General features: G+C 40.6%; 1 protein-coding gene across 2 annotated transcripts in view; it reads left to right on the top strand.

The window, feature by feature from the left end:
* The window catches only part of LOC125078708 (prostate and testis expressed protein 13-like), an 85,201-nt gene that overhangs the window by 50,021 nt on the left and 13,972 nt on the right, over nt 1-21,208 (top strand). The gene's annotated exons all lie outside the window — the stretch shown is intronic.

Below are 21,208 nucleotides of genomic sequence, written 5' to 3'. Positions count from 1 at the left end.
ATCAGTATCTGAATTAAATACAAAAAGATTAGATATTCTAATTAATAGTCCAAGATTGTCAGATGGTATTTTCAAAAACCCAACCCTGTGCTACTTATGAGCTCTATCAAAAACAAGAAGATTGAGGAGGGCTGAAAGTAAAAGATTAAAAGAAGTCATACCATGGGGACGCCTGGGTGGCTCAGTTGGTTGGACGACTGTCTTCGGCTCAGGTCATCATCCTGGAGTCCCAGGATCAGGTCCCACATCGGGCTCCCAGCTCCACGGGGAGTCTGCTTCTCTCTCTGACCTTCTCCTCGATCATGCTCTCTCTCACGGTCTCTCTCTCAAATAAATAAATAAAATCTTAAAAAAAAAAAAGTCATACCATGAAAATCCTGACTCAGAAAAAGAAACCTGGCATAGTTACACAAATATCCAAAAAATTTACTTTCAGGTGAGAAACCTTACTGGAGATGAAAAGAGACTTTTCATAATGAGAAGGAAGTTAACCTACCAGGAAGATATCATAATTCAAAGTATTTGTACACCTAACAACATGGGATCAGAATGTAGAAAACCGAAGAATGGCAGGAATAATAAGGGAGTTAGATATTATTTCTCATCTCATTATGAGGTATCTCATTAGGAGAGATTTTATTACATGTTTCTCACTAGCCAATAGAACAATCATATAAAAATCAGTAAGGATGATTTATCTATCTATCTATCTATCTATCTATCTATCTATATGTGTGTGTGTGTGTATATATATATATATATATATATATATATAGCTGTTCAAACTATGTATACACACACACAGTGGAATGTTATGCAACCATCAAAAATTGAAATCTTGCCATTTGCAGCTATGTGGATGGAACTAGAGGGTATTATGTATGCTAAGCAAAATAAGTCAATCAGAGAGGGACAAATATCATATGATCTCACTGATATGAAGAATCTGAGAAACAAGACAGGAACATAGAGGAAGGGTGGGAAAAATGAAACAAGATGAAACCAGAGAGGGAGACAAACTATAAAAGACTCTTGACCTCAGGAAACAAACTGGTGGTTGCTAGAGAGTGAAGGAGGGTGGAGGGATGGGGTGGTTGGGTGATGGACATTGGGGAGGGTATGTGCTATGGTGAAAGCTGTGAATTGTGATGAATCACAGACCTGTACCCCTGAAACAAATAATACATTATATGTTAATATAAATAAAAACCAGTAACCAGCTCTATTAAATATAAAATTAATTAAAACTAAAAAAAAATCAGTAAGGATATAGGTTATCTTGGTGGTAAAACTTGAACCAGTTGATATATACAGAATAGTGCATCTAACAAAGGCAGAGTACATATTCTTTTTAAGTGCACTTTGAATGTTTGCCAAAATTGGATGATAAATCAAGATGTAAAAATTCAGAAAAGATTGAAATAATTCAGGATGTGTTTTTGACCATTGTGGAATTAAGAAATGCATCAATTACAAAAATAAAACTAGAAAATTTCCCTCCTGTTTGGAACAAAAAGAACCTTTAAATTACTGGTGGATTAAAGAAGAAATTATAATGGAAACTAGAAATAATTTGAAGTGAGTGCTCATGAACGTGCGGCATTACTGTGGGAAGCAGCTAAAATAGGACTAAAAGGAAAGTTTATAGTCTTAAAATGGATATAGTAGTAAAGAAATAATATAGAACACTAACGATCTAAATAGACAAAGGAGAGCATATCAAACCTGGCAAAAATGTAAGAAAAGAAAGAGAAGAACGGAGGTAGATATTCAAAAGACAAAATTAACAAATTCTAAATGTGTTTCCTTGAAAACTGCATTCTTAATGAATAAAAATGGAGAGAAAACAAAACGTAAGCATATCACGAATAGAGGTGGGCAAAATGGATGAAGGGAAGTGGGAGGTGCCTTCTTCCAGTCTAGTGCACAGCACAGGCTGGTCAGTGGTATGGTAATAGCTGTATGGTGACAGGTGGTCACTGCTACACCCGTGGTGAACCTGGCTTTATGTATCAAAACCTGTCAAATCACTACCCTGTGCACCAGAAACTAATGCAACATTTGCATGTCAACTCTATTTCAACTAAAATAAATGAATAATCAATATTAAAAGCAAGATTTGTAAAAAGGCAAATGCAAAAAACTAAAAAAAGAGTAACGGAATAAAGAAGGTATATATCACTACCTTTCCAGCAGACATTGGAAAGAAAATAAAGAGGATAGTATAACAATCTATCTATAATGACAAGTTTAGCAATTTCACAAAACACAAAATTTTTTTTAAAAATTGTGAAAACTGTCAAAAAAAGAAATATTATTACTGATGAAATTGGATCCATAATTATAACTCTGTTGCTAAGGAAATCGTAGTCCCCGATCTTTACCAGTGACTCCTCTCAAACATCAAGGGAAAAAACCTAACAGTGTTATGGGTCCAAGATAACCTTGACATGATAAGAATGTTAGAAAATTTTTTCAGACTGATCTCTCAAACCCTGATGCAAAATTCCAAAACAAACATTACCAAACTTAATTCAATAATATGCAAAAAGAATAATCTACTTCGATCAGGTAGATTTACTTCAGGAATACAAGAGTTGTTTAACATTAGAGGAAGGAATCAATTTAATTGTCCACATTCGTAGAAGAAGAAAAACAAAACTATGATGATAAAATGGAATATCAATTTATAATAAAATTATCATCAGATAACAGTAGAAGAGAACTTTTAAATTAGATAAAGAGTATCTATAAAAATCCTCTTAATGGTGAATTATTAAAGTAGTAGTCTTTCCAACAAACTGTGCTGGAACAACTAGATATCCATATGGCCAAAGATGTAACTTTTCCTTTACACTGTACAGAAATTAAACTAAATATAACTTCAGATGGATCTTAGACTGATGTACAAATTAAGATGATAAATCTACTAAAAGAAAACATTGGAGAAAATATTCGCAACATGCAGGTAGGCAAAGATTTCTATAACAGAACCTGGAAGCACAAATTACAGAAGAAAAAGATTATAAATTTAACTTCATCAACATGTAAGTCTTCTGATTCTTAAAAATGACTACGAAGAAAATACAAAGGTCAGCCACAGATGAGGAGAAAATATCTCCCATGTCTCCGGAATGTACCATTTCGTTTGATGAGTGAGGCCTTTGGGGCCCTGCCCACCTACCGAGTTATTGAGTCTGAGTTGACTCACTCCCCCATGTGAGTATCAGGCCAGCAAATACATCATGAGGCTCCCTTGGATGGGGCTTCAGTTTTCATGAGCCCTCTGGAGCAGGTCAGGAGCTGCTTTTCAGAAGGGCTAGAGCCGTGTCAAGGAGGTGACAAATCCAAATCTTCAAGGAGTATCTCCCCGTGGCTGTTGCCTCTTTGTTGCCAGAAGCTCCAACGGACAGTCATCACTCCCAGTGCCCGGAGCTCAAAGAGGCCATTAGTGTGGTGGGCTCAGAGGTGGAGAGTGGACCACCGCTAGCTGCAACAACTTCCAGCACAGCTGCCTTGTTTGGGCCCCACTGCAAGTTTTTCCCAAATCCTGCCATTTGAATTCAGGTACTTTTTATCCCCTATGGGAAAAAGACCATGTTGTTTAACACACACACACGCGTGCACGCGTGCGCGCATGCGCGCACATGTCCGTGCACATGCGCCCTTGCAAGGAGATTTTGCTCTCTTCTCTCTGGTCAGGAGTGTCGTGCACGCAGGGAGGAAGAGAAGCTAGTCTGCAGGGGATGCTGGAGCAGTGGGAGGCTTTTCCCTCTTTGGCACCTTGTCTCGCTATTAGACCTGCCTCTCTCACTCCTACATAATTCCCAGTCTCTGGAGTCCTCTCCCTTTGTCCCCGTACATGCTAATATATTCATTACCTATTGCCCCATAGCCAAATTCCCAAACCTTAGGGGCTTAGAACAACAAAATGTATTTTTTGAAGGTTTTTGGTTAGGAATCGGTGTGGCTTGGCGGGGTCCTTGGCTTCAGAGTCTTTCTCAGACATAATGAAGTGTTAGCCAGGCTGTAGTCATCTCCTGGCTCTACTTGGGGAGGACCCCCTTCCAAGCTCGCTCATGTGGTGGCTGACAGATTGAGCTCTTCACTGGCTGTTGGCTTCAGATGAGAACCACATACCTTGATTTTAGCCTGGTGAGACCCTGAGCAGAGAATCCTTCTGCACGTGCCCACACTTGTGACCTACAGAAACTGAGATCATAAATCTGTGCTTGTTTTAGCTGCTGTGAGTGGTAGTTTGTTACACAGCAATAGAAAAGTAATACAAACGGCTGGGAGAAGGGGGGTTCCCTTACCTCCCCTTACTTGGGGTGAGAGCACCTGCTGCTGGACTCCAAGACATCTTCTCTTTCTTTTAACCGAATCCTGTGGGTGCCCTTGTCCTTCATCTTCCAGAAAGCCATGTCCCTATCACGATCTCATCCTCATCTCCCAGGCTGTCAAGAACAGTGAAGGGTCTGGGATTTTACCCTACTTGCAAGCTAACAAGCTGGTTTGTTCTTATTTTAGAGAAGCTGGGAGGAGAAACAAAACTCCTGGTCAGAGGCAAAGGACTTTTCCAGTTTTAGTCTGTGTGCCAATTCAAAAGCTTATAGTTTTTGTTGTTGTTGTTGTTGTTTTAAAGATTTTATTTATTTATTTGACAGAGAGAGATCACAAGTAGACGGAGAGGCAGGCAGAGAGAGAGAGAGAGAGGGAAGCAGGCACCCTGCTGAGCAGAGAGCCCGATGCGGGACTCGATCCCAGGACCCTGAGATCATGACCTGAGCCGAAGGCAGCAGCTTAATCCACTGAGCCACCCAGGCGCCCCCAAAAGCTTATAGTTTTATACTGTGATCATAAAAATGGGATTTTTGTAGGCTACATGTTTACTTTTTTTTTTTCTGCAGCTTTTTCCCCCTATTCTCCTGGGAGCAAGATGTTGAGACAAAGGACTTTATTCTCATGGTGAGAGCAGAAGCCAGAGCACCATGTTGCTCGGGTCCCTGAGGCCCACAGGGCAGTCAGTATAGCAGAGGCCCAGGTAGATGCCCAGGTAAAAGCTGTGGGTTTTTGTCACAGCTGGGGAACACTGAGCTTGAGGAATCAACCGCTTATATGCTAAGTGGAAGCAAGCCTGCTCTTTATCCTGGGGAAGATGTTACCTCAATCTTTAACATTTTTCTCTGTGAACACAACCTTGAGCTATGGCCTGAGAAAAGTATGGCCAAGGCCTTGTATCTTGGCATACCCAAAAGGAAGACACTGTGATGCTCAGGGCCCATGGTGCACCATCTCTACTAACCAAAGTTGAAGAATAGAAGCATAAATAATGAAATATTGACCTAAGAGAAGTAAAAAGTGAAAAAGGTAGATATTTTTAAATCTAAAAGAAATGAAGAGATTTATAGATTTGAAAAGGTTATAATTTGGGGGGTGCATGATGGCTCAGTGGTTAAGCATCTGCTTCCAGCTCAGGTCATGATCCCAGGATCCTGGGATCAAGCCCTGCATTGGGCTCCCTGCTCAGCGGGAAGCCTGCTTCTCACTCTCCCACTCCCCCTGCTTGTGTTCCCTCTCTTGCTGTGTCTGTCTCTGTCAAATAAATAGATAAAATCTTAGAAAGAAAGAAAGAAAGAAAGAAAGAAAGAGCCTTGTTTTCAGCTCCTTACTATAAAGAAATCAGTCTGATTAACCTGGCTGCTCTGTGAGAATGGCCTGAAGGATGCAAGTGGATGTTCCACAAATATTTTGGGGGTGTTTCCTACTTTCCAAGCCTCCAGATGCTGGGGTACAGTGGTAAAAGTCTTTGCTTTATTCTAGTCAAGGAATCAAAAAAGTGACCAAAGAGGTGTGAAAGGCCAGGTAGTGAGAATCATTATTAAAAAGTAAAGCAAGAAAAAGGATGGAGAGGGATGTTGACATTTTCTAAAGATGTATCAGGACTAAGGGGCACCTGGGTGGCTTGGTCGGTTAAGCATCTGCCTTTGGATCAGGTTATGATCTCAGAGTCCTGGGATCAAGCCCAGTGTGGCCAGTGGGCTCCCTGCTCAGTGGGGAGACTGCTTCTCCTTTTCCCTCTACTTCTCCCCTGGCTTGTGCACGTGCACGCTCTCTCTCTTTCTCTCTCTAAAGTAAATAAATAAAATCTTAAAAAAAAAAAAAAAAAAAGGATTTACCAGGACTGAGGCGGTGACATTTGAGTGAGCAAGGGGAATGTGGTAGGAAATAAGAGGGAGAGTGGGCTTTGCTCAGAATGGGGAACACTTTCCAGGCCGTGGGAGGAGCTTTGGATTTTCTTCAAAGAGTGATGGAAAGCCACTGGAGGGTTTTGAGTAGGCGTGCGCTGTCTGACCCCCGTATAGAGAATTGACTATAATTGGGCAAGAATAGAAGCAGACAGGCAAAGAAAAGAAAATTGCCTTGGACCGGGTGAGAGATGAAGACAGATTGGATTAGAGTAGTGGCAGTGGGACAGAGAAAAATAAACCCATGTGAGAAGTTAGTAAGTAGAATGGATAAGACTTCCTGTTAGATTCTCTTTGAGGCTGAGGCACAGGGATCTATAAGAAATTCTTCCCAGGTTTATTGAACCCCTAAACACTACAGTAAGAGCAGATGTAGTGAACCAGAAGGATTATGATTTCATTTTGAGGCAGCCTGAAATTATGGTACTTGAGCCTTCTGAAGCGGAAGGAGATTTGTAGACAGGAGTCTGGAAGTCAGAATAGGGGCCTGAGACAGACTTGTAAAACTGCATATCATCAGCATACGGAGCATACCCTAAGCTGTAAGAATGGACCCAATTCTCACCCAGTCCAGCGAGTCAGTACTCAGCTTGTTCCTAGCTGCTCACTTGTGCAAGGCAAATTAGAGCTAGTTCTGAATCTGACTTTCTATCTTCAAGGTCCATTCTAGAAGAGGTGGTTACTAACTTCCCATCTTTTTTAATACCCAAAGCCAAATGTCCATCTTATTGAAAGTTAACCCTTGACTGGATGCTCCTGGTACCCCGCCCCTCACAGCCAGGCTCTTGCCCCTCAAATGCCAGAACCACAGCTAGCCACTACCCTATGCCTTGCCTAACCAGATGTCTTCTTCTATATGACTCCTGATGATGGAAGTTTCTGACACCCACCCTAGCGAAAGGGCCCATGGAACTGTAAGCACTGCACAGACAGTTAGTGCTTGATAGTTTCCAGGGCCTTAACAGATATGAGCTTCTTTTTTTTCACAAACTTGAATATAACCCTAATACTAATCCTATGAGAGACGACGGTTAGTCTCAACATCAGGAACTCACCCAAAGTCACAAAGTTGGCAAACAGCAGAGTCAGGATTCGAGCCCATATGTGTCACAAACTTAAGTTTGTGATTGAGGGAAGCGTCCTTTCCAGAATTCAGTATTGGTGCAGAGGAGCACATACTTTCATAGGTTTCCCAACTCTGGGAAAAGAGCTCTTTTCACTGACATCTTGAACTTACACTGTAGTGAGCAAGAAATTTCATCCTACAAATGAGGAGTCTCAGCAGCAAGACCAGTGCAGTGTCCCCTTGAGCCCTTCTCTTCACCCACGTGCCATCATGTCCACCAAACTGTGTCTCTGTGCCGGAGTCTCTGGCTCACTTGTGTTTCTGCAGCCACATGACCCACTCTTCTCACAGTGTGACAGCTGTTTGACATCTCTGTACTCTTGACATATCTGTTCCTTTGGGTGCCTGTCCCTACTTACTTTTTCCACCTAACACATTGCTAGCCCTCAAAGTCCTGCTCAACCCCCCTTCTTCTTGGAAAGCTTCATCACATTTGAATGTCCTTCACCCTGATGTTCCTAGCCAACTGTGCTTGGTGTCCTTTTGATGTCTTTGACTAGACTTTAGCCTCTGTGAGGCCATTGAGTCGTGTCCTGGCTGCTTGACCTCTTCTCTTCCTGGGATACTGGCATTTGGTATATCCCTGGAAATTATTTATGAGAGTATCAGTCAGTTAATTGGTAATACCTGAGGGCAAACCTGACAAATTTCACCTTTTCCTCACCCTTTTCCTGAAGTTTCCCTTTCTTCCACCACGAAAGGGATACTCCAGTGCTCCCACCTCCACATCCAGACTACACCTGGAGTCTGAGCTTTGTTCCTGGTGTCTCAGTCTCCATTGGATAGAGACAAATCTGAAATTGTTCTGAGGAAAGTGACCAGGTTAGTGAAGAGAGATAAAAAGACCTAGATGTCCAAATCCTGTCTTGAAATACCTGAAAGGTTAAAATGTAGGAGAGAAATTTGATTCTACTTGCAGAGCACAAGGCTTAGAAATTATATACATGTATATTATAATATATATTAGAGTATGTATATTATATATAATATATATTAGAGTATATATTATAATATATATTAAAGTAATATATATTAATATATATATTAGAGTATGGTACATATTATTTCTAGATTATAATATAGATTATTATGTTATATGTAATAATATGTAAAGTAACACAAATATAATAACATATTATATGTTATATGTATAACATAACAATATTATGTGTTATATATCATAATATATTCTATATAATTCTATATTATATTTTAAATTATATAAATTGTACCATTGATCTTATCATTCAGGGGAATTTTTAAATAGATGCCTTGTGGGGACAGGGTGGCCTCCTGGGTAGCTCAGTTGGTTAAGCATCTGCCTTCGGCTCCGGTCATGATCTTGGGGTCCTCAAACCCAGACCTCATCAGGCTCTCTGCTCAGTGGGGAATCTGTTTCTCCCTCTCCCTCCACTCCTTCCCCTTGCTCATGCCCTCTTTCTCTCAAGTAAATGAATAAGTAATCTTTAAAAAAAAAAATAGATCCCTTTGGGGTAGTGAGACTTAAGTTGGTGGCTTAGTTCTGGGAACATTGAGTTACTGTCTGTCCCTGAAATTTTATGATTACGTGATTTGGATGAATAGTCCAAAGACAGATCACTGGTGGAGATCAACCAGTGCTTTCCACAGGAAATTGTACATGACAAAAGTTCCAGGATGTTTGTTGTGTTTCTGCTGGGCATAGTCTTTCTGGTCTGCTCAAGTAAGGGTAAGTCCTGGAGGTAGAGAGAGAGCTGTTGTTGATTAAGAGATGGGCTGGGGAAGGGGAAATTTCCACAGCTGGCTCTTCGGGCTTTGGCAGATGTGTATGAGGTTATGACAAAGAAGGCTTTTCTTTTTTTTCCCCAGGTGAATTGGAGGAACATCTGAGAGGTACAACTATGACTAGTCTACAATCCTTTGTAAACAGGTCGTTTGTGACATGTTGAAGAGCAAAACCTCTCAAACTTCAGAGAGGGCTGTAATCCATTCTTAATAATCTTAGGAGTTATATCTCGTCTTAGACTAATTTAGTCCATTTTTTAGAGTAAGGAAGCTGAAATCTCTTTGTTCATTTCCCCTATGACTGTATGAGATCATCAGGTTAAATAATGGGCCCATAGAGCCTGGGTGGCTCAGTGGGTTAAGCCTCTGCCTTCAGCTCAGGTCATGATCCCAGGGTCCTGGAATCGAGCCCCAAATCGGGCTCTCTGCTCAGCGGGGAGCCTGCTTCCCCCCCAACTCCCCGCCTGCCTCTCTGCCTACTTGTGATCTCTTTCTCACTGTCAAATAAATAAATAAAACCTTAAAAAAAATAAAGGGCCCATAGATAAATTTCTTGGGAACTCTGATCTTTTGAGATCATATACAACAATTGATTCATGTCTGTATAAGTTATTGTTCACAAGATTATCATAGGAGTCAATGGCCAAAGAAAGATTTGGAACCACCAGGCAATAAATAGTAAGTTCCTATAGAGAAACCCACAGGCCTGGAGAATCTTCAGACTCCATCCTTTAAAGAGCTCTTTCTGTGTCTGGCAGAGATTACCAGCACATGCTATAAATGTGGAAAATACCATCTTGGGTTGTGCTATGACACCATGAAGACCTGCACCCTAAAGGACCAACAGTCCTGTGCTGTTGAGAACCTTTACTTCCTTACAAGAAAAGGTAACGTGGGGTAGGCCGAGAGATAACCACCTGTGCATGGGGAAGTGGGTGGCTGAAGACGGGGCAGTCCTGTAGAGGGGATGGCAAAAATGCATTATTCCCCAAGACAATATTGAGTAAAGGAAAGGTTGACGCCTCTTATCAGTTGGGGAAATACAGTCCATTCTCTGGTCAATAATGAGTAGACTCAGCCTTGTAGCTCATTTGGGCTTAGCAAATGGCTCTTGAAGCTCTGAGGAGAGGTTATTCCTCGGAACAGGATAGGAGGAAGTGGAGTCATTACAATTGTGTTCTCTCTCTTTCATGTCCTCAGGGCGGAGTATGTACTATTATTCTAAACTGTCATGTATGACCAACTGCGAGGACATCAACTTTCTGAGTTTTGAAAAAAGGACACAGCTCATCTGTTGCAATCATAGTAACTATTGCAACCTCCCTGAGGGGGTCTAGCTCAGCAGCTTTCCTGGACTGGCTCATTCTTCAACTCACCATTCCCTTTATCTCTTCCCCCAAACCTGTACTTGGATCTCCTCTTTCAACCAAGGGTAGAGAGTGAGAAAGCCAGTTGGTGAAAGTCATAAGGACAGAGAGGGGAGAGTAGTGAGTCCCATTAATGATGGAGGACTAGACTAGACTGACCTTTGCAAATCCCTGTTGCTCACATCTGGCAGTTTTTATTTCCTTATGATGGAAATAGAGTTGCTGCAAATAGGATTGGGTTTGGAACTGGTTATTATCTCCTGTATGGTAATGCAAAGAATTGGAAATCCTGAACTTGTACTGAGAACTCTGTGACCATACTTTATGCTCATCTATATCCACTCTTCTGGTTGCAGTTGAGATTCTCTTTAGATTAGTCCTGATATCTCCTGGTGCTCTCCTTTTACACATGGGTTATGGAGATAAAAGAAGAAAACTCTGGCTTCCCAATTTGTTGGCAACATGAGCCATATCTTTCTTTAGTAGAGCTCTTGGAGGAGGGGAATCTCAGGCAGAAAGAAAATTGGACAGGCATAGGGATGAGGCATTAAGGGAAATTGTAGGGACCTTTCTGTTTGTGGAAACTAAGATTTTTTATTAATTTTTTTAATTTTTTATTAACATATAATGTATTATTAGCCCCAGGGGTACAGGTCTGTGAATCACCAGGTTTATACACTTCACAGCACTCACCATAGCACATACCCTCCCCAATGTCCATAACCCAACCACCCTCTCCTTACCTCCCTCCCCCAGCAACCCTCAGTTCGTTTTGTGAGATTAAGAGTCTTTTATGGGGGGCACCTGGGTGGCTCAGTGGGTTAAAGCCCCTGCCTTCGGCTCAGGTCATGATCCCAGGGTCCTGGGATTGAGCCCCGCATCGGGCTCTCTTCTCAGCAGGGAGCCGGCTTCCTGAGCCCCTCTCTCTGCCTGCCTCTCCGCCTACTTGTAATCTTTGTCTGTCAAATAAATAAATAAAACCTTAAAAAAAAAGTCTCTTGGGGCACCTGGGTGGCTCAGTGGGTTAAGCCTCTGCCTTCGGCTCAGGTCATGATCTCAGGGTCCTGGGATCGAGTCCCACATCGGGCTCTCTGCTCCACAGGGAGCCTGCTTCCTCCTCTCTCTCTCTCTGCTTGCCTCTCTGCCCACTTGTGATCTCTCTCTGTTAAAAAAAAAAAAAAAAGTCTCTTATGGTTTGTCTCCCTCCCAATCCCATCTTGTTTCATTTTTTCCTTCCCTACCCCCCAAACTTCCCACATTGCCTCTCAAATTCTTCATATCAGGGAGATCATATAATAATTGTCTTTCTCTGATTGACTTATTTCACTCAGCATAATACTGTGGAAACTAGGATTTGAGAGACAATTTGGTGTGGGTGAAATTGGCTTGAATTATCAGGGTCCTGGCTGGCCACGTGACCAACCAGCCCCAGATTGAACTCGGTGATTTAATTGGGAATGGAGACCTTGTGCAAGGATGGCCAGTGCTCCTTATAAGAATGAAGGGGTGAAAAAGAATGAAGGGGGAAATGTGAATAATAAAGCAGATGGCATGGTAGTCGAAGATAATAAAATGAACAGAGATGCCATGGGTAGGGTTGTAGTTAGAAAGTTCCCACATAAGATGAAATTATGAGTAAACAAAGGGTATAAGAGAGCAGAAGTTAGTAGTGGTGTGAAGAGAAGCCCCCAGACACTGAGTGGAATAAACAGGCAGAGAGGAATGGAGTAGCACTGATGGTGGAGTGTGGCCAAGGTGGTGAAGCTTCCTTGGGTACAGAATAACTCTGGCATTTCTCTCCTTAGGAGGCACACTGAAGTTCCTGGTCCCCAATTTCCATGAGCTTTTTTCTCCCTCATTAGGCCACATGAAATGTTTAATGATAAACCAACCACCCCTCTACTCAAGTCGTTTGGTATGCTCTCTGTGTCTGAGAATATGTTCCTTTCTGAGGAATTCTCAGTTGGGATTTTATGGAGCCAGAATGAAGAAAGACATGACAACCTTTTAAAAATGGACAAGCAGATTGGAAAAGCCAATGTAACATGGGTATTTTGAGTTAGGGAAAAAAACATATTTTTATTCCTATTTGTATTATGGGCTCACTCACCCATTGAATCATTGGGGATGGGAGATACCTGTGTAGGGGGAAAGAGAGAGAGAGAGAGAGATCATTGTTTTTCATTGGGTCTCAAAAGAGACTTTAAAAATATTTGTGCATCATTGTTTGGACAAAGCTTGGCTTTGTTGAACAAGAAGAGGGTTCTAATTATAAAATCTTTCCTAGATGGCCCAAGAGCAAATGTTGGTATTCTCAGGATCAGAGCATCAAAAAAAATTTTTTTAATGTAGTAAATGACCTTCATTTGGTTTTGGTGCCCTGCCCCAATCCTCCTAGCTGACCAGTGCTTCTGCCATCCAGCTGCATTGAGTGTTGGCTCAGGGCAACTCAGAGCTGTTTACTACTCTGCAGATTTGCCCTCTGCTAAATGGGAGTTGCCTTGCCCAGATGCTAAGCTCCCATCATGAGCACAGACCTCACCCAATAAAAGGGTGACTCCTTACATCGCGATGGGACTAAGTCTGGGGCGCATTATGTGCTCCAGAGCTCTTCCACAAGATTTGACTAAACCCCATCTCCAGCTGAGACCATGTTCTTGTTAACACTTTTTGCCTGACATCTTTTGCTTCTGTTTCCACCCCTTCCCTGCCACCAATATTGTGAGCTGAGAAGACCAAATGTTTTCCACCATCACTAGGAATGGAACTCTAAAACAAGATGAAGTTAGGTTAGAAAATGAAATTACATTTTGACACCTAGGAGCGACCTGTAAGTGTAGGGTTTAAATGCACTCCTCCTCATGAATAAGGAGACTCTTTCTTGCTGGCTTCCTTACTACCTAGATAAAAATGCTCTAAACTTGGAGATTATCTTTTGGCTCATCCCATTTTGGGATTTTCTTCTTAGTTCCATTTTCCAACTTGCCCAAATGAACACAGTAAGATCTAGGTGAAAATTTCTTTATCCACATGATACCACCCCCAAGTATCACTCCTCTGATACATACACGTTCTTCTCTCATATCTGCACATATAATGATGCAGGAGAATTTTCTTCACATATATCTTAAAAGGTAATTTGGGGCACCTGGGTGGCTTAGTGGGTTAAGCCTCTGCCTTTGGCTTAGGTCATGATCTCAGGGTCCTGGGATCGAGCCCCGCATTGGGTTCTCTGCTCAGCGGGGAGCCTGCCCCCGCCCCGCCTGCCTCTCTGCCTACTTGTGATCTCTCTCTGTCAAATAAATAAACAAAATCTTTAAAAAAATAAAAATAAATAAAAGGTGGTAATTTGACTACTAATCTAAGTGTTAACTTGGAGTTGACTGGTAAATAATCCATACAACTTTACACATTAAACCAAAACAAATTTCACATGTATGAAAGATTTAAGCATAATAAACAAAAGACCTTACTTTTAAATACTGTCATGACTATTATTGTTTGACCTTTTAGAGTTTGCTAGACATATGTTAAGTACATTTCATGTGTGATCTCATTTAATCTTCACAACTCCCTAGAAAGTAGCTATTATTGTAAGACAATTTAATAGATGAGAAACCTGAAGAACAGATGGGTTTCCCAGATGCCAACTGGATAACTTGACAAGTATGGACAAATATAATAATTTGACAAGTGTCACATGGTTTTCCAGCTATCACTCCTGAATAAAAATACTATTGTATTGACCGGCACTATGGTCACAGTTCAGAAAGTAGAGTGGGAATAGCTTGTCTCTGCTCCCAGATGTCTGGGACTTCAACTGGGAAGACTCGGGGTCAGTAGGTGATTCAAGAACTGGAGACTGGAATGATATTGAGGTGTCTTCACTCACATGTCTTTACAGTTGACCCTGGTATAAGTTGTGATGTCACCGGGGGCTGGTGGTCGGAATACCTCCATATGGACCCTTCATGTTTCTTGGGCCCCTTCATAGCATGGAGACTCCAGACTTCCTAAACAGAAGCTTAGGGCTCTAAAGAAAAGTGTGTATTCTAACAATGTGGAAATTGTATCACATTTTATGGGCTATCTTTGGAAGTCATGCATCATTACTTCTGGTACATTCTGTTAGTTATAGGTGAGTTATAAGCCTGTGCAAGTTTCACTTTTTGACTGAAGAGTAGCAAAGTTGTAGGAGAGTTTGTGGTATGGGAGAAATTGCTGCAGCCATCATTGGAAAATACAGTTTGTTACAACTAGTTAATGACACAGCTGGAATTGGATACATTTACACAATCCCCAGTGCTCTCCTATTCTAAACTCACTATCATACTAAAAACAAGTATAAATATTTATATAATCTAGCAATAGAGCTTTTCTAATCCTAACATCAATCACAAAACAGGGCAAGTTTGACAGATTTGACCACATACAAAATGTGTGTGTGTGTGTGTGTGTGTGTGTACACATGCACATACATCAAAGGGCCAATCAGGAACAACTGACAACACCAAGAGCCCATAATTCCTTAAATGGGTATTGTGAAGCTTTATTAGTCACATACATACATCTATATCTATAGTTATAACTGTGATATATATATATATATATATATATATAAATGAAATATTGAATAAATAAAATGAAATATATATATATATATATATATATATATATATATATATATATAAATGAAATATTTAGCCATAAAAAAGAATGAAACCTTGCTATTTACAATAACATGGATGGAAATTGAGGGCATTATGCTAAGTGAAAGAAGTCAGATAGAGAAAGACGAATATCGCATGATCTCACATAAATGTAGAATCTAAAATCAAAACAAAGAAAAACCACAAAAACAACAAAACAAGCTCATAGATGCAGAGAGTAAGAAAACAGATTGGTGGGTAGGCAATAGATGAAATGGGTAAAGGGAATCAAAAGCTACAGACTTCCAGTTACAAAACAAGTAATTATGGAGCTCTAACGTAGACCATGATGAGTGTAGTTTACGATACACTTTTGCATATTTGAAAGTTGCTAAGAGAGTAAATCTTAAAGGTTCTCATTACAAGAAAAAAAAATTGTGTACTTGGTGATGGATATTGGGCTTATTGTGGTGATCATTTCACAATATATACAAGAATCAAATCATGATGTTTTACACCTGAAACTAATGTAATTTTGTATATCAATTATACCCCAATTAAAAACAAATCATGAGAAAGTAATTTTAATGTTGGGGAAAGAATGAAGCAAGATAAAGAAAATACACATGGAGGAAACAAACTTCACAGCAGTATTGGTAATAAAAGTGAAAAAGTAGAAATAATCAGGATTGCCCAAATCAAATATGATACATCCATATACTGTAATACCATGCATCCTTAGAAGTGATAGAATATCAATACAAACTTATTAATTTGAAAACATGTTACAGTATGTTCAGTAAAAATCAAAATAATATATTTTAGTTTGATCCCATTTTCATTTAAAATCTATTATCTATCTACTTCTTTATCAATCAGCTCTTTTACTTATCAAATTTTAATAGTAGAAAATTGTACATTTTTAATGTATTATGTAGTTTTAAACATGGAGTGATAAACTTTTCTGGCATAAGTTTATTTTCTTTTCCTATGGAAGTGAAGTCATGGAAAAAGTTTCAGAAAATCAATATAAAAAAACCTTGCAACAACCCAAGTTGGAATTCACAGACAAGGAATTTAAAAGCCCTATTATAAATAACCTCAAAAACTTACAGCAAAAGACACACATGAATGAAGAGTAGGGACTCTCAACAGAGAGGTGAAAAATATAATAAGGAATCATTTGACCAAAAAGCTCCTATAACAGTAATATGATAGGTACTTTACATTTTTTAAAAGATTTTATTTATTTATTTGACAGATAGAGATCACAAGTAGGCAGAGAGGCAGGCAGAGAAAGAGAGAAAGAGAGAGAGAGAAAGAGAAAAAGAGGAGGAAGCAGGCTGCCTGATGAGCAGAGAGCCCAATGCAGGGCTCGATCCCAGGACTCCCGGATCATGACCCGAGCTGAAGGCAGAGGCTTTAACCCACTGAGCCACCCAGGCACCCTGGTACTTTACATTTTTGTCCTTATTTCTTGTTCCTTCTTCTTTTTCTTTTCTTTTTTTAAATGGGCACTGTTCCCCCTGCTCATACCAGTTCTAGAGGGGATAGAAACAGGAGGGCAGCAGGTGCGGGTAGAAGCAGCGAGCTAGGGAGCTGGCCCATGTGAACACACAGGCAGGTTCCCCGGGAACCCTCCCTGGGTGTGATGCATCAGGGCAGTCCATGTGTGGCTTGCCCCCCAAAATCAGGGCAGTCTGTGTGTGGCTTGATTTTTATTTTAAAAATTAAATAATGAACATAAATAATTTCAATAGGATAACACTATATGATTCAGTGAATCTGACACATCAAAGTAGACGATTGTTTAGCTTTCTTTTGAGTTATAATGGCAATATAACTGGCAATCTGCTAGGCTCATTAAAAACAGATAACACTATTGGACGTCAAGATGGCGGAGAAGTAGCAGCTGAGACTACTTCAGGTAGCGGGAGATCAGCTAGATAGCTTATCTAAAGATTGCAAACACCTACAAATCCAACGGGAGATCGAAGAGAAGAAGAACAGCAATTCTAGAAACAGAAAATCAACCACTATCTGAAAGGTAGGACTGGCAGAGAAGTGAATCCAAAGCGACGGGAAGATAGACCGCGGGGGGAGGGGCCGGCTCCCCACGAGCGGCGGAGCAACGGAGCACAAAATCAGGACTTTTAAAAGTCTGTTCCGCTGAGGGACATTGCTCCAGAGGCTTAACCGGGGTGAAGCCCATGTGGGGTCAGCATGGCCTCAGGTCCCGCAGGGTCACAGAAGGATCGGGGGTGTCTGAGTGTCGCAGAGCTTGCAGGTATTAGAACAGGGAAGCCGGCTACAGAGACAGAGCCGAGGAGTGAGCTCTAAGCTCGGGGTTGCCTTGAACCGGTCGCAGGCTCGGTCAGCTCGGAGCGCGGCCGGAGGCCAGGGTGACGGGAGTCATTGGGCGCTGTTCTCTGAGGGCGCACTGAGGAGTAGGGCCCCGGGCTCTCGGCTCCTCCGGGCTGGAGACCAGGAGGCCGCCATATTCATTCCTGCCCTCCAGAACTCTACGGAAAGCGCTCAGGGAATAAAAACTCCCGAAAGCAAACCCGAGCGGATTACTCAGCCCGGCCGCGGGTAAGGGCGGTGCAACTCTGCTTGGGGCAAAGACGCTTGAGAATCACTACAACAGGCCCCTCCCCCAGAAGATCAACAAGAAACCCAGCCAGGACCAAGTTCACCTACCAAGGAGTGCAGTTTCAATACCAAGGAGAGCAGCGGAATTCCAGAGGAAGAGAAAGCAAAGCACGGAACTCATGGCTTTCTCCCCATGATTCTTTAGCCTTGCTGTTAATAAATTTTTTTTTCTTTTTCAATTTTTTTTCTCTTCTTCTGCTAAATTTTTTCAACTTTTACCCTTTTCTTTTTTAACGTTTTTTTAACTAGTTTATCTAATATATATATATATATTTTTCCTTTTTATATTTTTTCTTTATTGGTATTCTTTTTTTAATTGTTTTTTTTTTTCTTTCTGAACCTTTTTATCCCCTTTCTCCCCCCTCACGATTTGGGATCTCTTCTGATTTGGCTAAAGCATATTTTCCTGGGGTTGTTGCCACCCTTCTAGTATTTTACTTGCTCCTTCATATACTCTTATCTGGACAAAATGACAAGGCGGAAAAATTCACCACAAAAAAAAGAACAAGAGGCAGTACCAAAGGCTAGGGACCTAATCAATACAGACATTGGTAATATGTCAGATCTAGAGTTCAGAATGACGATTCTCAAGGTTCTAGCCGGGCTCGAGAAAGGCATGGAAGATATTAGAGAAACCCTCTCGGGAGATATAAAAGCCCTTTCTGGAGAAATAAAAGAACTAAAATCGAACCAAGTTGAAATCAAAAAAGCTATTAATGAGGTGCAATCAAAAATGGAGGCTCTCACTGCTAGGTTAAGTGAGGCAGAAGAAAGAATTAGTGATATAAAAGACCAAATGACAGAGAATAAAGAAGCTGAGCAAAAGAGGGACAAACAGCTACTGGACCACAAGGGGAGAATTCGAGAGATAAGTGACACCATAAGACAAAACAACATTAGAATAATTGGGATTCCAGAAGAAGAGGAAACAGAGAGGGGAGCAGAAGGTATATTGGAAAAAATTATTGGAGAGAATTTCCCCAATATGGCAAAGGGAACAAGCATCAAAATCCAGGAGGTTGAGAGAACCCCCCTCAAAATCAATAAGAATAGGTTCACACTCCGTCACCTAATAGTAAAATTTACAAGTCTTAGTGACAAAGAGAAAATCCTGAAAGCACCCCGGGAAAAGAAGTCTGTAACATATAATGGTAAAAATATTAGATTGGCAGCAGACTTATCCACAGAGACCTGGCAGGCCAGAAAGAGCTGGCATGATATATTCAAAGCACTAAACGAGAAAAACATGCAGCCAAGAATACTATATCCAGCTAGGCTATCATTGAAAATAGAAGGAGAGATTAAAAGCTTCCAGGACAAACAAAAACTGAAAGAATTTGCAAACACCAAACCAGCTCTCCAGGAAATATTGAAAGGGGTCCTCTAAGCAAAAAGAGACCCTAAAAGTAGTAGATCAGAAAGGAACAGAAACAATATACAATAACAGTCACCTTACAGGCAATACAATGGCACTAAACTCATATCTCTCAATAGTTACCCTGAATGTTAATGGGCTAAATGCCCCAATCAAAAGACACAGGGTATCAGAATGGATAAAAAAAAACAAAACCCATCTATATGTTGCCTACAAGAAACTCATTTTAAACCAGAAGACACCTCCAGATTTAAAGTGAGGGGGTGGAAAAGAATTTACCATGCTAATGGACATCAGAAGAAAGCAGGAGTGGCAATCCTTATATCAGATCAATTAGATTTTAAGCCAAAGACTATAATGAGAGATGAGGAAGGACACTATATCATACTCAAAGGATCTGTCCAACAAGAAGATCTAACAATTTTAAATATCTATGCCCCTAACGTGGGAGCAGCCAACTATATAAACCAATTAATAACAAAATCAAAGAAACACATCAACAATAATACAATAATAGTAGGGGACTTTAACACTCCCCTCACTGAAATGGACAGATCATCCAAGCAAAAGATCAACAAGGAAATAAAGGCCTTAAATGACACACTGGACCAGATGGACATCACAGATATATTCAGAACTTTTCATCCCAAAGCAACAGAATACACATTCTTCTCTGGTGCACATGGAACAATCTCCAGAATAGATCACATCCTCGGTCCTAAATCAGGTCTCAACCGGTATCAAAAGATTGGGATCATTCCCTGCATATTTTCAGACCACAATGCTCTGAAGCTAGAAATCAATCACAAGAGGAAATTTGGAAAGAACCCAAATAAATGGAGACTAAACAGCATCCTTCTAAAGAATGAATGGGTCAACCAGGAAATTAAAGAAGAATTGAAAAAATTCATGGAAACAAATGATAATGAAAACACTACGGTTCAAAATCTGTGGGACGCAACAAAGGCAGTCCTGAGAGGAAAATATATAGCGGTACAAGCCTTTCTCAAGAAACAAGAAAGGTCTCAGGTACACAACCTAACCCTACACCTAAAGGAGCTGGAGAAAGAACAAGAAAGAAACCATAAACCCAGCAGTAGAAGAGAAATCATAAATATCAGAGCAGATATCAATGAAATAGAAACCAAAAAAACAATAGAGCAAATCAACGAAACTAGGAGCTGGTTCTTTGAAAGAATTAATAAGATTGATAAACCCCTGGCCAGACTTATCAAAAGAAAAGAGAAAGGACCCAAATAAATAAAATCATGAATGAAAGAGGAGAGATCACAACGAACACCAAAGAAATACAGACAATTATAAGAACATACTATGAGCAACTCTACGCCAACAAATTTGACAATCTGGAAGAAATGGATGCATTCCTAGAGACATATAAACTACCACAACTGAACCAGGAAGAAATAGAAAGCCTGAACGGACCCATAACCAGTAAGGAGATTGAAACAGTCATCAAAAATCTCCAAACAAACAAAAGCCCAGGGCCAGACGGCTTCCCGGGTGAATTCTACCAAACATTTAAAGAAGAACTAATTCCTATTCTCCTGAAACTGTTCCAAAAAATAGAAATGGAAGGAAAACTTCCAAACTCATTTTATGAGGCCAGCTTCACCTTGATCCCAAAACCAGACAAGGATCCCATCAAGAAAGAGAACTACAGACCAATATCCTTGATGAACACAGATGCAAAAATTCTCACCAAAATACTAGCCAATAAGATTCAACAGTACATTAAAAGGATTATTCACCACGACCAAGTGGGATTTATTCCAGGGCTGCAAGGTTGGTTCAACATCCGCAAATCAATCAATGTGATACAACACATTAATAAAAGAAAGAACAAGAACCATATGATACTCTCCATAGATGCTGAAAAAGCATTTGACAAAGTACAGCATCCCTTCCTGATCAAAACTCTTCAAAGTGTAGGGATAGACGGCACATACCTCAATATTATCAAAGCCATCTATGAAAAACCCACCACAAATATCATTCTCAATGGAGAA

Source organism: Lutra lutra, chromosome 10 (genome assembly GCF_902655055.1).
Source record: "Lutra lutra chromosome 10, mLutLut1.2, whole genome shotgun sequence".
Lineage (NCBI taxonomy): Eukaryota > Metazoa > Chordata > Mammalia > Carnivora > Mustelidae > Lutra > Lutra lutra.
The sequence above is the reverse complement of the archived record's forward strand: the minus strand, read 5'-3'. Positions and strand labels throughout refer to the sequence as shown.